Here is a 14,831-nt window from a genome sequence, read left to right as displayed (position 1 = left end):
CTGCACTCTCAGCAAGCTTGCAGATGACACTAAACTGGGAGGAGTGGTAGATACGCTGGAGGGCAGGGATAGGATACAGAGGGACCTAGACAAATTAGAGGATTGGGCCAAAAGAAATCTGATGAGGGTCAACAAGGACAAGGGCAGAGTCCTGCACTTAGGAAGGAAGAATCCCATGCACTGCTACAGACTAGGGACCGAATGGCTAGGCAGCAGTGCTGCAGAAAAGGACCTAGGGTTTACAGTGGATGAGAAGCTGGATATGAGTTAACAGTGTGCCCCTGTTGCCAAGCAGACTAATGGCATTTTGGGCTGTATAAGTAGGGGCATTGCCAGCAGATTGAGGGACGTGATCATTCCCCTCTATTCGACATTGGTGAGGCCTCATCTGGAGTACTGTGTCCAGTTTTGGGTCCCACACTACAAGAAGGATGTGGAAAAATTGGAAAGAGTCCAGCGGAGGGCAACAAAAATGACTAGGGGGCTGGAGCACATGACTTATGAGGAGAGGCTGAGGGAACTGGGATTGTTTAGTCTGCAGAAGAGAAGAATGAGGGGGGATTTGATAGCTGCTTTCAACCAGCTGAAAGGGGGTTTCAAAGAGGATGGATATAGACTGTTCTCAGTGGTAGCAGATGACAGAACAAGGAGTAATGGTCTCAAATTGCAGTGGGGGAGTTTAGGTTGGATATTAGGAAAAACTTTTTCACTAGGAGGGTGGTGAAGCACTGGAATGGGTTACCTAGAGAGGTGGTGGAATCTCCTTCCTTAGAGGTTTTTAAGGTCAGGCTTGACAAAGCCCTGGCTGGGATGATTTAGTTGGGAATTGGTCCTGCTTTGAGCAGGGGGTTGGACTAGATGACCTCCTGAGGTCCCTTCCAACCCTGATATTTTATGATTCTATGAAATAAATATTAAAGAGAACTTTAAATGTCCCTTCTCTAGACAGTATCCAAATTTTTGAAAGATGCATTTTGTGTTACAAGAATTTTTACAGTCTAATTTGGATTAGGATTTTCAATAAGGGCAGAGTCAAAATCTGTTCTTCTCACCAAAATAAGATATTTTAAAAGGTTTCTGTTTCATATCCCCTTTTGTTATTTGGATGGGGCCCTGTCACTTATTTTTTGGGATTGTAACTCCCTTTTCCAACAGGGCTGCTGTTAGAAATGAAGGTCATTATATCATCTCAATTCTAGGGAGGTAATGAGGTGGCAAATATTAACACTCCAAGAAACAGTCAGCAGGGACTTTCCATGTTTTCTGTATCAAGTGCTCTTTGAAATCATGCCCTCATGAATAAGAAGCCACCAAAGGACCAAAGTTAGGAAGCAAAATCTGTTGCCTTGAGGTTGCAGATCTCCCCCCAAATCATTCAGGTTAGATTTGCCTCCCCACAGTCAGCAGAGGGGAAGGTCATCCCTCCCATGGATATCTTAAGATCTGTAGTTATTGTAAATAACCAATTGAACATGAATCCCCACTGAGGTGCGGTGGCAAAAAAGAGCTAACACAATACTTGAATATATTAACTAGGGAATATGGAGAAGGAGGTGGATATTACCTATGTCCAGTTCTAATGTCCACCTTTTAAAAAGACTGCTGAAAAACTGGAGAGGGTTGATAAGACCTACAAAAATCATTTGTGGTCTAGAAAACATGTTAGTGAGAGTAAAGGAGCTCAGTTTGTTTAGGTTATCTTCAAGAAGGCTAAGAGGCAATTTAAACATAACCTAAAAGTACATATACAGGGAAAAGAAATCTGATAGTAGCTGGTGTGACACTATGCTCCCATATTCTTCATAGAGATATTATTATAATGTAATTATGGCATAACTAAGTATTTTATGTGAGATGGGTCATGTGAGATATCATTGGAAAGGTTATGATTTATTGAATATGATTATCCTATTTCTATGCATGTATCATTTCTGTATCTGAAGTTAGAAATATTGACTATGTATGTGTACTACAAATTGTGTTTATACATGGGGAACGGCCACTAGACAGAATGTGATCAGTCTAGAGGGCTAGCTGGGAACAAGTCAATGCACCATTAGGTAGAACAATAGGTCTTTGAAGATGCTAATCTCCCACCTTCCTGAAAAGTTTGACTTTGATTTATGGCTGCAGGGTCATGTGATCATGTCACCTGATACTGGACTGCATGATAAAAACTAGTATTTTTCCACTGGACTGGCTGGAATGACACTGGAAGACAAAGGCAGGGGAGTGACATAATTGTGGTTTGTTCTTCACTGTCTCTCCACCCAAGATGGCTGCTATAAACACCTAAGACTGAACTGGGGAAGAAAGGACTGAACGCATGCTAGAGGGTGTCTGGCCTGTGAAAGAAATACCTGGAGATTTAAGCTGCAAGCAAGAGTAGCTTGCCTTCAAGAACCTCTGCAATCTGCCTAAAACAACATTTAGGGTGAGAATTTGCTAGTTATAACCAATTTCTTTAGTATATTAAGCTTAGCTTGCATGTTTGCTTCATTTGCTAGGTAATCTGCTTTGATGTGTTTGCTATCCCTTATAATCACTTAAAATTTACATTTTGTAGTTAATAAACTTGTTTTGTTTTGTCTTAACCAGTATGTGGAATTCATAACTGGGGAGCAAAAAGCTGTTGCCTATCACTTTCCACAGTGAGGGAAGGAGCGAATTTCATGAGCTCATGCTGTACAGTTCTCTTTGCAGCTCAAGATAGTGTAATTTTGGGTTTGCACTCCAGAGGGGGGTGTGCACTTGAATATCTGGACAGTTCCTTAGCTGAGCTTTCCCATGCAGAGCTGATCTCAGCAGCTGTGTGAAATTGCAGCTAGGTGTGTTCCTTCCTGTTTGCTGGAAGGGAGTTTTAGAGCCTGTCACAGCAGCACAGTGCAAAGGGAACCTAGGCTGGTGGGTCAGGCGAGCTCAGTGGACCCCAGCTCTAACTGGCACCCCGGGGAGAACCCGTCACAGCTGGGTCTTTCATCTCACAGACACAGGCATAACACAATCCAATGGCTGGAAGCTGAAGTTAACAATGTTCAAATGGGAATTAAGATGCAAATTTTTAAAGGTGAAGATAATTAGTCATTGGAACAGATTACCTAGGGATTTGGCAAATTCTTTATTACTTGGAGGCTTTTGGTCGAGACCGGAAGTCTTTCTAAAAGATAAGCAGAGTTATTGGGCTCAATACAGGACTCAAGGTGGAATGTCATGGCCTCTATTATGCAGGTCAAATTAAATTATCACAATGCTCCCTTCTTCCCTTAAATCTATGAATTTCTAGGAATGCCTAGGAATTATGTGGTAGTCAGACATACACCTTTCTTCCAGTTCTCTGATATGTGACAGGGCAGCTATCTTTATATTCCATCATATCCCAAGACCATTGCCAAATAAATTTTGTATTTCAATGTATTTTTGTGAGTCACTCTAGAAACTGTGTTAGGAATCTGTTATTATCCCATAAATGTTGCAATTATTTTTATATTTTCTCAGTCCAGGCTTGGACTTCTCACATTCCTTTGTTTAGCTGGACAAGTTGTGTACATTCTAGGACGGAGGCTTCCCTTTTGCCGGGCTCATATTCTTATCTGATTCATATTCCTCCATGAAAATAAATTGTAACTGATTTTCATTTCCCAAAAATCAGAGGTCAAAAGAATTTTGAGGCCTATTCCTATTCTGTTCAGACCTCAATTAGATGCACAGACTTAAATAAACCACATGCATTAGGTATAATTTTGCCAACCATTCAGTACAATTCTATGTTGTTCATTGAAAATGTCTTCAGGACAGAATGAGTAAGAAGGCTAAAATAACTCCTCATCCCTCTAGAGCAGGGGTAGGCAACCTATGGCATGCATGCCAGCTGATTTTCAGTGGCACTCACATTGCCCGCGTCCTGGCCACCGGTCCAGGGGGCTTTGCATTTTAATTTAATTTTAAATGAAGCTTCTTAAACATGTTAAAAACCTTATTTACTTTACAAACAACAATAGTTTAGTTATATATTATAGACTTATAGAAAGAGACCTTCTAAAAACATTAAAATGTACTACTGGCACGCAAAACCTTAAATTAGAGTGAATAAAAGAAGACTCGGCACACCACTTCTGAAAGGTTGTCGACCCCTGCTCTAGAGAATGAATGTAGTTTATATCTCCCTGTTCATACATTTAGGAGATCCATGAGAAGTTTGTACATATGTCTATATATTAAAGTGCTGTAGGATTTCAGCCCCTACTGCATTATTTACTCAGCTTTTAAAAAACATAACTTTATAAATTCTTTTAAAGACAAACACACATTATGATTTCTATCTGTTTAGTATAAGATCTAGCACAACCATGGTCCTAAAAGGCAAAAAGTGATCCTCAAATGAGAGACATTTTATATGGACAAATTGTTGTTAAAAGTCTATTCAGTACATTTCTAGAGAATCTTGAAGCAGTTTTTAAAAGAGAAATCCTGATTCTGCTTATTCTTGCAATGTTGAATACTAGGGCAAATTGGCAGTAACAGCCTCCGGACCCCCCACAAGGGGCCTTCAAAATCACATCTTTTTTGGCAACAACATAACGAGACATGCAAGCTGCTCTTTGCCAACTTAATGTTCTTGGCAGGGCACAGTCTTACTAAGAACAAAACACTGGTAGTCAGAAATGAGAAGCTTAGGAAAACTGAGAAAATGCAGCATAAAATCCAAACACAAATCAGATGAAGCAGGTCAGAGATTTCAGATATGTCATTTCTCTACAAGTGCCAGACCCCATGCTTTTGCATAGAATTTTCTATGTGAAATAGTTCCTCTTGAACATATTTCCTTTCCTGGACACACAGAGTACTTTGGATTTTTTAGATTATGAATCCCTACCCAGGGTATTCCAACTTCAGGCCACTATAAAGGAAGGGGAACTTGTACTCATTCTTAAACCACTGGAATTGTGGTCATTTATGTCAGTGGATTTGGTCAGGTAAAAACCTCCTTTCCCCCCCTTCTCTTGTATTCATATTTTCATTATGATTCTGCTGGATATGAACTTCAAAGGCAGCCACAAAGGACTATCCATTTCAATGTGAATCCAGCAACAGGAAAGTGTCAGTCAATGCGGTTACAGTGGTCTCTCTGAGCAGGAAGTCTTAAACATCTTAGGCCAATCTTTCTTCCTCTTATAAATATGCTCTGACAACAGACTCACAAATCTCTGAGGAAATGTTACTTGACTAAGGGAGTCTAGAGAAGGAAGCTGATAAATGGCTTAAAGGAGATTTGTACCATTCAATTTAGATACCAGAAACAGTGAATTTCTGAAATATATTTAGATAAACAGTTCACAATAACAGCTATGCAGATGCCACTTACCTGCCCACTCTGCTTCTACTCACTATGCCTGGTAGGCCTGGGTTCCCTTTCTTCCATCTCTCAAAGTGAGACAGTGGAAGGGAGTTTTTCCATTATTGGAATGGGTGAGTTCCCTCTTCCATTCCTTCCCATGAAGCATGGAGTGAAGGATAGATTGATGGACAAAGGAGAGCCTCAGTGTTCAAATATCTTCCGAATATTCCCTGTCCTGAATACAAATATCACCAGATTCCAAGTAATGGGCTAGTCCTGATCGTCCCTTCCTCCCCTGCTTACACTAGTTTTTTGGTTCACTCACATATTGGGTCTTGTCTGTAAGACCGTAAGCTTTTTTGGGCAGAGTTTGTTTCTTGCTACAACACAAAGGGGTCCTGACCTGTCTGTATCATAGTAGAGCTTAGAACCCCAGAACAAAAAATACTACTAGTTATCCATCCCTACTTTGCATACTTGTGTTTTTATTACAGCTGATATATATATTTCATCATCAAATGTGAACATCTTTTAAGGGAACTTCAATCAAAAATGTCAACCCTTTCAGGATTGCTCTAAAAATTCTACGCCAGAAATAATTAGTCTCATCATTTGCAGTACTACCTTAGATTACTTTTAACCCTTAGAAATAGGAGTAGATGAACTTGGAGGAGAACAGTATGAAGTTTTAATAACTTAGTTCAAATTTGTAAACTTTTTTCTTATGATTTCAACTGATTTACCCCCAAAGATGGGTATATATTAAAAAAAAACCACAAATGGTTTGTGCAAAGGTAGCATCAATGCAGAGACCATGCAGCAAAACAGTCTCTAATCTTCTGGCAGTTTTCCTCTAAAGAGAATCATAATTAAACCAGATATTCAGGCCCAAAGAGTTTCATGAAGAGACACCAACAGAAAGATTTAATTTAGTGTTTAGTGTATTTCACTAAATGATTTATTTAATGCAGTCTCCAAGAAAGCACTGAAGTCACAGGCCTGACTATATTGTAATGCACTTGAAACAAACACTTTGATATGGCTGATCTAACACGAACACACACAAAAGATTCTATATGTGAATTTAACCTGGAATGATCTAATTTTGTATTTCCCCTATAGTCATTCATGACATAGCATCTCAAGCAGAGCCAAGTGCATTGTGTGTTGTTGAGGAAATCGGTTCCTGAACTCAGATCTTGACAGGTTATTAATGGATGACATCTTCACGTATATGATTTCAAATGTATCTATTTTTAATTTTTAAGGCTGGCCATATGATTCTGATGCTGATTTAGGATCTTAATTTGGATGAAAGTGTGTTATCCCCTCAAGCTTGAGAACAAGAAAACTAAGGGGCACAGGAGTTATGGATACTTATCAGACAAAAGGGAGGTTGATATTGTAAGCTACAGGCAGTTGCAATTTTAGGGTCGCAGTTGCATGTCTCTGCCAAATTTAAAGCACAAGCTCCCAAAAAGGCATGCTGGGGGAAAGGTTCAATAAGCGGAAATTCTACACTGAGTAAAGTCACTATTGCTAAAGTGCTCGGGGGGATATGGTTGTTTCTGTGTTGGATAGTGCATGATAGGATAAATAGTTTTAATTATTTTAAACAATTAACATCACTGGATGGGAGCAGTGATTATACATTATTATTTTCTAGCTGTGTACTCTGTGGTTAAGCATCTTAATAAAGAAAAATTACTGAACAAAACAAAAACAAATGAAAAAAATGTAAATGATAACAGAGGAACTAAAAAATGTGTGCACAACGATACACACAACCCACAATATTTCCTTGTAACGATTTTCATCCTTGCATACCTTCCATGTGTTTGTCATCTCTAGTTTACATCTAGCTTAGTCATCATCTTAGGGATCTATAAAATGCCTGTAAAATACTATGCATTCCCTATGGCGATGCATGAATTAAACATTATATCTGAATGGCATCATTATTCATTTTTAATTAATGGTTAACTAGGCATGTTTGTTACAAAACAGCTTCCCAAGCTCCAGGAGGAGATATAGCAAACCATGAGAGACTTGCATTGTGTCAGCTTTAGGGACTTTGAATTCCTCTAAACAGTAAATTGCTAATCAAATCTAGGCACACCTGATAGCAGTTTCACACAGAGTTTCAGGAATACATATGTGGAGTTTCCATGCTCCAACTCTCTTTCAGTTCTTAATAAGGAAAAAAATAGGTGAGATGTTGCAAACATAAAAACAATAAAATGAACAAAAATGCATATATTAAAATAATAATATAGAACAAGCAGCAAGATTTTAGACCTTGAACTGATGAGCTTGTAGATGTTGTCACAAATCAACATTCTTGAGAGCATTCTGAAATTATACCAGGACTAAATCAAAAGGAAAAAAAGGAACACTGGCTGCAAAATGACTGACTGTGATGGAGACAGAACTCCCCATGATTCAACAGCATTACTGTGTACTGTTTGTGTCCCAAGAGACCAACAGACTGCATGCACTTCAAGCCTAAAAGTTAAATATACATATGATGCTATCTTTTTAAGAAGTGTGTTCAAGAACCTGGAGTAACAATAAACCAATACAATCAAGCTCCATAAACTGATGGACACATGAGAACAGTGCTTTATGCACAGGGCTAATACATGATCAGTTAATAACTGAAGACTGGACAGTCAAACAAATTTGCTTAGAGAACCCACATTAGAAGGACATTAGGAATGTGATTTTCATATTTACATCTGAACATTTTATATCAACTATAGAAGTAACAACTGAGATTGCTAAACTCAGTGCAGGAAAGAAAAAATATTTTCTTCTATTTTTGAAGTTTGATTATTTTGTGAATTTGACAGCACATTTTTATCAACATTTATTTCTCTGCACCGTCAGTCAGGTCTTGATTCTGTAAATGAATCCACATGTGCAGACTCTTGCCCCTATGTGAAGCTCTGGTACAGGGATTCATTCATGCAAATCCAAAGACAGGATCAGAGCCCGTAGTCAGTTTCTCCCTTGCTGAAAGGATGTTTATACGCAGCAACAAGGGAACAAAAATAAACTTCACTTTTTAAAAGCATTTTTCAAAGAAATTTTCAAACAGACTATTATAAAGGTCTTCTGTCAGACACTGAACTTTTTTAAATTAGTCAATTAGTCAGCAGTGTCCTTTTAACACCACCAATGGATATAGAATTGTGCAAAACAAGTGAAGAATCACATCCAAATATAGGTAATAGGCTTACTACAGTCAGAAAACATTCATCACATAAAGTAAAAGAAGCACAGATCCCTCCATCTCCAAACTTACCCCCATATCAATAAATAAATAAACAAGCACATACAAACACGGAAACACATGCAAAGGCAACCATACAAATAAGAATATTACTATGCAAACAAAGTATGCAATAAAACCTGTAGGTTAGAGCTGGTTGGAAAATGTTCCCTCACCTTGGCCCACACATGCCCAGACACAGAAAATTTCAATGAAAAACAAACAAAAAGAATTGTAAAAATTCCAAAACCAAAAACTTGTAGCTGAAAAGCAAAAATTTCAATTTAGAAAGGGTGCCATGGTGCCGAAGGTCCTCATTCTCCTCTATGGCTTGGGATCTCTTGCCAGACTACCACACCAATGATGCAACATGGTGTCTCATCAAACTGAGCCACTGTGATACATCATGGGGAGACTGGCTGGTTGGAGACTAGGGGCATGAGTCAGCCAAACTACAAGTCCCACTTGATGGCATTTCCAATTACATGTTTTTGTTTGTTTTCAGCTGAAAACTAAAATCTTCCTCTTTTTTTGAAGAAAAGTTGAAATTTTCCAGGAGAAAATTGGCAAGGAGATGGCGTTAAGAGCTACCAAGGCTTTTCTACTTCCAAATTTGTAATTGTATTGATTCAGGCAGCCGCAAGCATGAGACACAACCAGGTGTGTTGAAGGAAACCTACACTTACCTCCTGCACTTGTGCCCTACGCCTCACCCATAAAAGTTCTACAAAACAGACTGCAGTAGCTAACTCCTGGAATTTAGCCAGTCTCCTAAATGTTAAATGACACAGGATCTATTCTTTAAGTTCACTAAGACACTTCTATTGCTCAAAGTATGTTCACTGTAATGTGTATCCTGAAAAATCTATTGGCTTGCCTCATGGTTTCTAATATATTGCAAGTACTCATGGTCCAGTGTTATTCTGTAATTGATGCCATCATTTATAATCATCCAAACCTATATGAATTCACAATTATGTCAGTTTTGCATTAATTCACCTATTTTGGTTACCCTATTATTTCGAACAAGAAATAATTTAAATATAAGTTATTATAAAGAAAAAAGAGAAAATAAATTATTGTAGGCCAGATTCTTCCTTCACTTACATCAGTTGTACACTAATGTAACTTTACTGTTTGTCATTACTCTTGATTTATATTGGTGTAAATGAGATAAAAGTAAGTTTTTAAAAATTGATAAATAACAAGATGATGTTATTTGTGTATACGCTGCATAAAATACCAAAGCAATACTACAGAAAATAATTTAGCAAAACATAATCCCCCTGCTTAGATAGAAAACCACCATATATATATAAAAAAAAAAAATAGTCCTCAAAATATCTCAGGAACAGAGATCTCTCCACAAACAGCATTATCTTGCTTATACAATGTTTAAAAGTACAAATGACTGATTACTTCTATGGGAAGTATAAAATGAAATTTCTTACAATAAAAATATGTAATTACATAATGCATGTTCATAAAATAATTGTATTTATTTTTTCTGGGGGAAAATATGGATTTGTATAATCCAGATACTCTGCTTAGTTTCCCATAGTAGCAAGAAACATTGGGATCACTCTCTTACTATGTCATGGGAGGTACAACTGACTCCTATTAATGTACTTTTGCAAAATCACATCCTTGGTGTGTAAGACCCCCACTCTTGCAACTTGCTTCTTGCAGGCAGATCCCAGAACCTGTGAAGAGCTGCACTAAAGTTAATGGGATTTTGTGGTCCTCAGTGCCTGTAAGGGCTTTTTGTTTTTGTTTTCATGTGTAAATAGATTGTCATTAATATTTTTTATTTTATTTTTTCCCCATTATTGTCCTTATGGTAAAGGTGAAGAGTAGATTTTTTTTTTATTTTGGCCACCAAAACATGGGAGCAAATTCATTGTTATATTTAGCAGGCACAATTCTCTTGAATTCAGCAGAGCTAGGTCTACATTTTCCAGTTGTGAATTTTGTCCATGGAGCGTAAAAGTGCGTGCCTGCCATTAATAACTCACCTTGACTTCAGTGGTGCAACATCCAGGGGCAACAGATTACCAGTGAATGCTATTTACTAGTCTCCAAAGTGTCTGTCTTGGCCCACCACCACTGTCATTGTTTGAGAAACATTTTTTAAAATGCATTAATCATAGGACATGCATGAGCAGCTAAGGTACGCTTTATGACTCAGGAAACATCTCAAACCATTGACCATTTCATGGAATGGCTGTGTTTTTTCTTGATTAGGCTAAAATCTCTTGAGTGATAGATGAACTAGAAGTTTAGTACCTCATTTGCAGCCAGCAAGAATCTGCAAAGGGCTTGGGTAGAAAGTAGTTTACTTTCCAATTTATGATGTGAGCATATATGAGAATGGCCTGGGACAGATCTAATTTGGGATCTATATCTTATTTAATAATAATATAGAAAAATAAATTAATCACACATCATCAGGTCTTCTAGAAAAAGAGGGGAAAACAACAAAGGGCAAAACTGAATCACAAGTGTTTTTGAGACCAATCAGTTTTGAGGCAAACAAGTATATCCATTAAGTACAGCCACCATGGTGAATAAATGTTTTTAAGTGAAATCATTCTAATTGAAATCAATGGGAGTTCTTCCATTGACTTCAGTGAGGCCAGGATTTCTCCCACTACTTCTGAAAAGAGCATCATCTGCTTTATTTTCTACATTTCAGAAGGGAACTGAACAAATTTAGCGTCACAAAATTAATCTGTGACTAGCAATTATTTGGGAGTGATGCTACTGTCATATGTGCACTGTGGGGAAATTTTGTTTATATATGAATTTCCATAGAAGATTTTGATTTCAACAATCAATTAATGAACAAAAAGAGATGTTTGCCTCACTATTGTCCATGTAGGTCAGTTAAACTCTTAACTTGTGTCATACCATGCCAGCAAGAGGTGCGGAATAGCCCTTATCACAGCTAAAAACAAGTGTATGTCATATCTTGGCCAGTTTTACCCACAGAGATTCTGTAAGGCCTTGTGCTGTGAATTGGTTTGATGACCCTTATATCTAGTTAAATTAAATTGGCAGGTTATTTGGATTCATTGTTGGCTGAGATTGTAAGACTTCCCTAGTGGAAAGTAAGGTGCCATCTTTACCCAAATGAGTGGCGAATGATTAGACCCAAGAAACCGTCTTTTGCATCTGACAATATCAATTATTGCCCTAGCTTGAAGTGTCCCTTTTGAGGAAGATTATTTAGCTTATTATTTAGTAAACATCTAGGGTGAAATTCTGGACTATCTGAGTTAATGTAAGTTTTGCCAGCGACTTCAGTGGGGCCAGGATTTTACCACAGAGCCTCACATTTCCTTGTCATTTGCTACTGTTTTTATTAAGTGGCTTCCAAATTCTTCATTTTCATATACCACATTTTGGTGCAGCAAAGATTCTGCTGATTAATTGATGAAGAGGTTAAATAAGTAGAGTGAACAGAATGATAAATGCCCAATATGAGAAATGTGTAGGAGATGGCAAAAAAATCTAGATTTATCTATTCCAAAAAGGTTTATCTTCTAATACTTTTGAACAAAATTAATTACTTGGTTGTGTGTTTTCAAACAAACTCAAAAATCAACAACATGTGCAAAAAAATTCAAGTAAAACTCAAAGGGATTTTATATTGTTTAGTAATTGTGACAATGTGACAAGAGTCTACTGTTTTGAAAACAGAAAAATGAAATTTGATGGACTTTTCCTCCACCATTTGAAGATACTAAAGTAGCCCAAAATGTATGTTGACAGCTGTGAATTGAATTGAAATGTGTAAATAAATCACTAAAATATTGAAAAATATTGAAAATTATCTTATTTGTAAAGAAAATTGTCAAGACTTGCCAGGTCCAAAATTTAACCTATTTTTATACATATTTTTGTCACTTAGCTAACATGATGATTAGTGCTGTATAAAACTTGGAAGTTTGATAGAAAACTCTGGGATGCATAGTCCTTCAAATCTATTTTAAACAATATTCTCCACTTTCTTCAGTGAAGTTAATGCCAGAAGGTCCCTCATGAGCAACCCTACTATAAGAAACCAATATGCTTATGTACAATGGATACAAAATTAGGCTATGGAAACAAATTTCATTTTCACATTTTCTTAGCATATTTACCATAAAAAAAGCATAAACATCATTTCAAAAATGCATGGGCAATACACTCTTATTGAAAATAACTGAATTCTAAGTATAATCTCTACAGTGCTAGAAAGTGCACCTGCCCAGTAAACTTCCTGAGTGTGCTGTCTCTACCCACTGCCTCAACTTCCACCCTACTAGCTTGCTCGTTGTTGACCTGCAGTCATGTCTGCACTCTCCACTCCATTAAAGCGCCTCCCCTGACTGCATTCTTCTATGATCTCTTTCTGGTCAAACTGTAAGACATCTTTTTCATCCTCATGCTTTCATCCAGCACATCTACCACCTTTGATATGATCGACCACTTTCTCCTCCTTTGACCTCAGACTCAGTGCTCTCCAAGTCTTTTCTTTCCTATAAACCTGCTCCTTCACTGTCTCCTTTTGATACTCCTCCCCCTTTGAGGGCATTCCCACACCTATCCCAGATATGGACACCGTTCTATTAAGCATAAATAAAAATATTTTCTTAACAATGAAGTAAATTAAGCATTGAAATTAACTGTCTAGTGAGGTAGCTGAGTCAATCTCATTATTAATTAGAGATGTTCAAAACAGATCAGATAAAGTCCTAATGAGATCGTTCTAGAAGAGGATCTGACTTGAATTAAGAGTCTGGCCTAGAATCCAGATGACCCGAGAACCTTTCCCAAATCTGGGTAGTCTATAGACACAACAGATCCAGAGAGCGCTTGCTGGTGGTCTCTTGGTGGTGGACCGTCACCTGGTGCTAGTGCTGTTATAAGGTGATAAGTTGTATCAAAAGACACGTAAAAACATACTAATGCTTGTAATATATTCTTTTTCTATATCATTGATGTAGATGTCAAGTGTAACCGTCAGTAGGATGGGAGAAGGTCTACAAGACAAACTCTCTGTTAAGACGTGTTCCACACTATGACCTATACCTTGTAACTTTTATCTGACAAATCTCTTCAAGCTTGACTTTATACTTATTCATTGCTATTACAAACTGGCTTTTACAGCTCTAGAACTGACCACTAAAATTTACTTTAAATACTTGCCAAGTCTCATTTCCTGTGCTGATAATATATCAATCATCTGTTGAAATCAAAATTACTGATCCAGGAAATATTTGACAGTTTTAAGGTACAGTCAGACACAAATAAATATTTGATTGCACCAATTTACAGCACTGCCTTACAGGCATCATCAAGAGGGCTATATACAGAAAGTACAACTGTATTATTGACAAGAAAGTTAAATAATTTTGTTCAGAGGTAATGCAAACCACAGTAAATTTACCCGTATGTGAAATAATTTCTTTCATGCATGAAAGGTTTGCATTCTCTTGCAGAAACTCTTCAAGGACTCCACTTCTGTATGGACAAATAGGTCTGCTCTGTGCGGAAGTTTATTAAAATACTTTTTTATGAGTAAGAAATCAGATTTCAATAATACTAAACAAACAAATTAAGGGTCTTTTGCCTTTTTTTTAAGAACGTGTTTTATGTATGATTGAAGTTTGTACAACACTCCAGAAAAGCCATCATGTGTTAGATTTAAAAATAAAATCAAAAACATTTTCTGCCATATAGGTACACTTGAAAAACTGGGAGCGTTAATGTCTTCAGAAGTCTTAGAAAGTGTATGTCCAGCTTTGTACTGATACCCATTTAACAAAGCAGAAGTAAGATACTGTACCGTAAACAAAAACCTACAGTAAAGGACATTTTGAAATTTTACACAAGAATAGTTCATAAACATTTTGGTTGTTCCATAACAGTTTTCATACAAAATGAATAGAAAACCCTTAGACAGTTGTCATCATTCTTGACTATTTTTTCACTTAAATGCACACAAACATACTTTATATAGCAATATACTGATGTACCGTAACACGGATATTAAACTATGATTACTGCTTTTTAACCGAGATGTGTATTATCCAATCAACATTATCTGTAATTGAAATACTCATACATTATGTATTCCAATCATGTTGCAAGTATAAAAACATGAAAATATAACTTTACATTATTTCAATTATATACATTATTTCAGGCTTGACAAAGGAAGATTTAAACGCTACA

Source organism: Chrysemys picta, chromosome 5, assembly GCF_011386835.1.
Source record: "Chrysemys picta bellii isolate R12L10 chromosome 5, ASM1138683v2, whole genome shotgun sequence".
Classification (NCBI taxonomy): domain Eukaryota; kingdom Metazoa; phylum Chordata; order Testudines; family Emydidae; genus Chrysemys; species Chrysemys picta.
The sequence above is the reverse complement of the archived record's forward strand: the minus strand, read 5'-3'. Positions refer to the sequence as shown.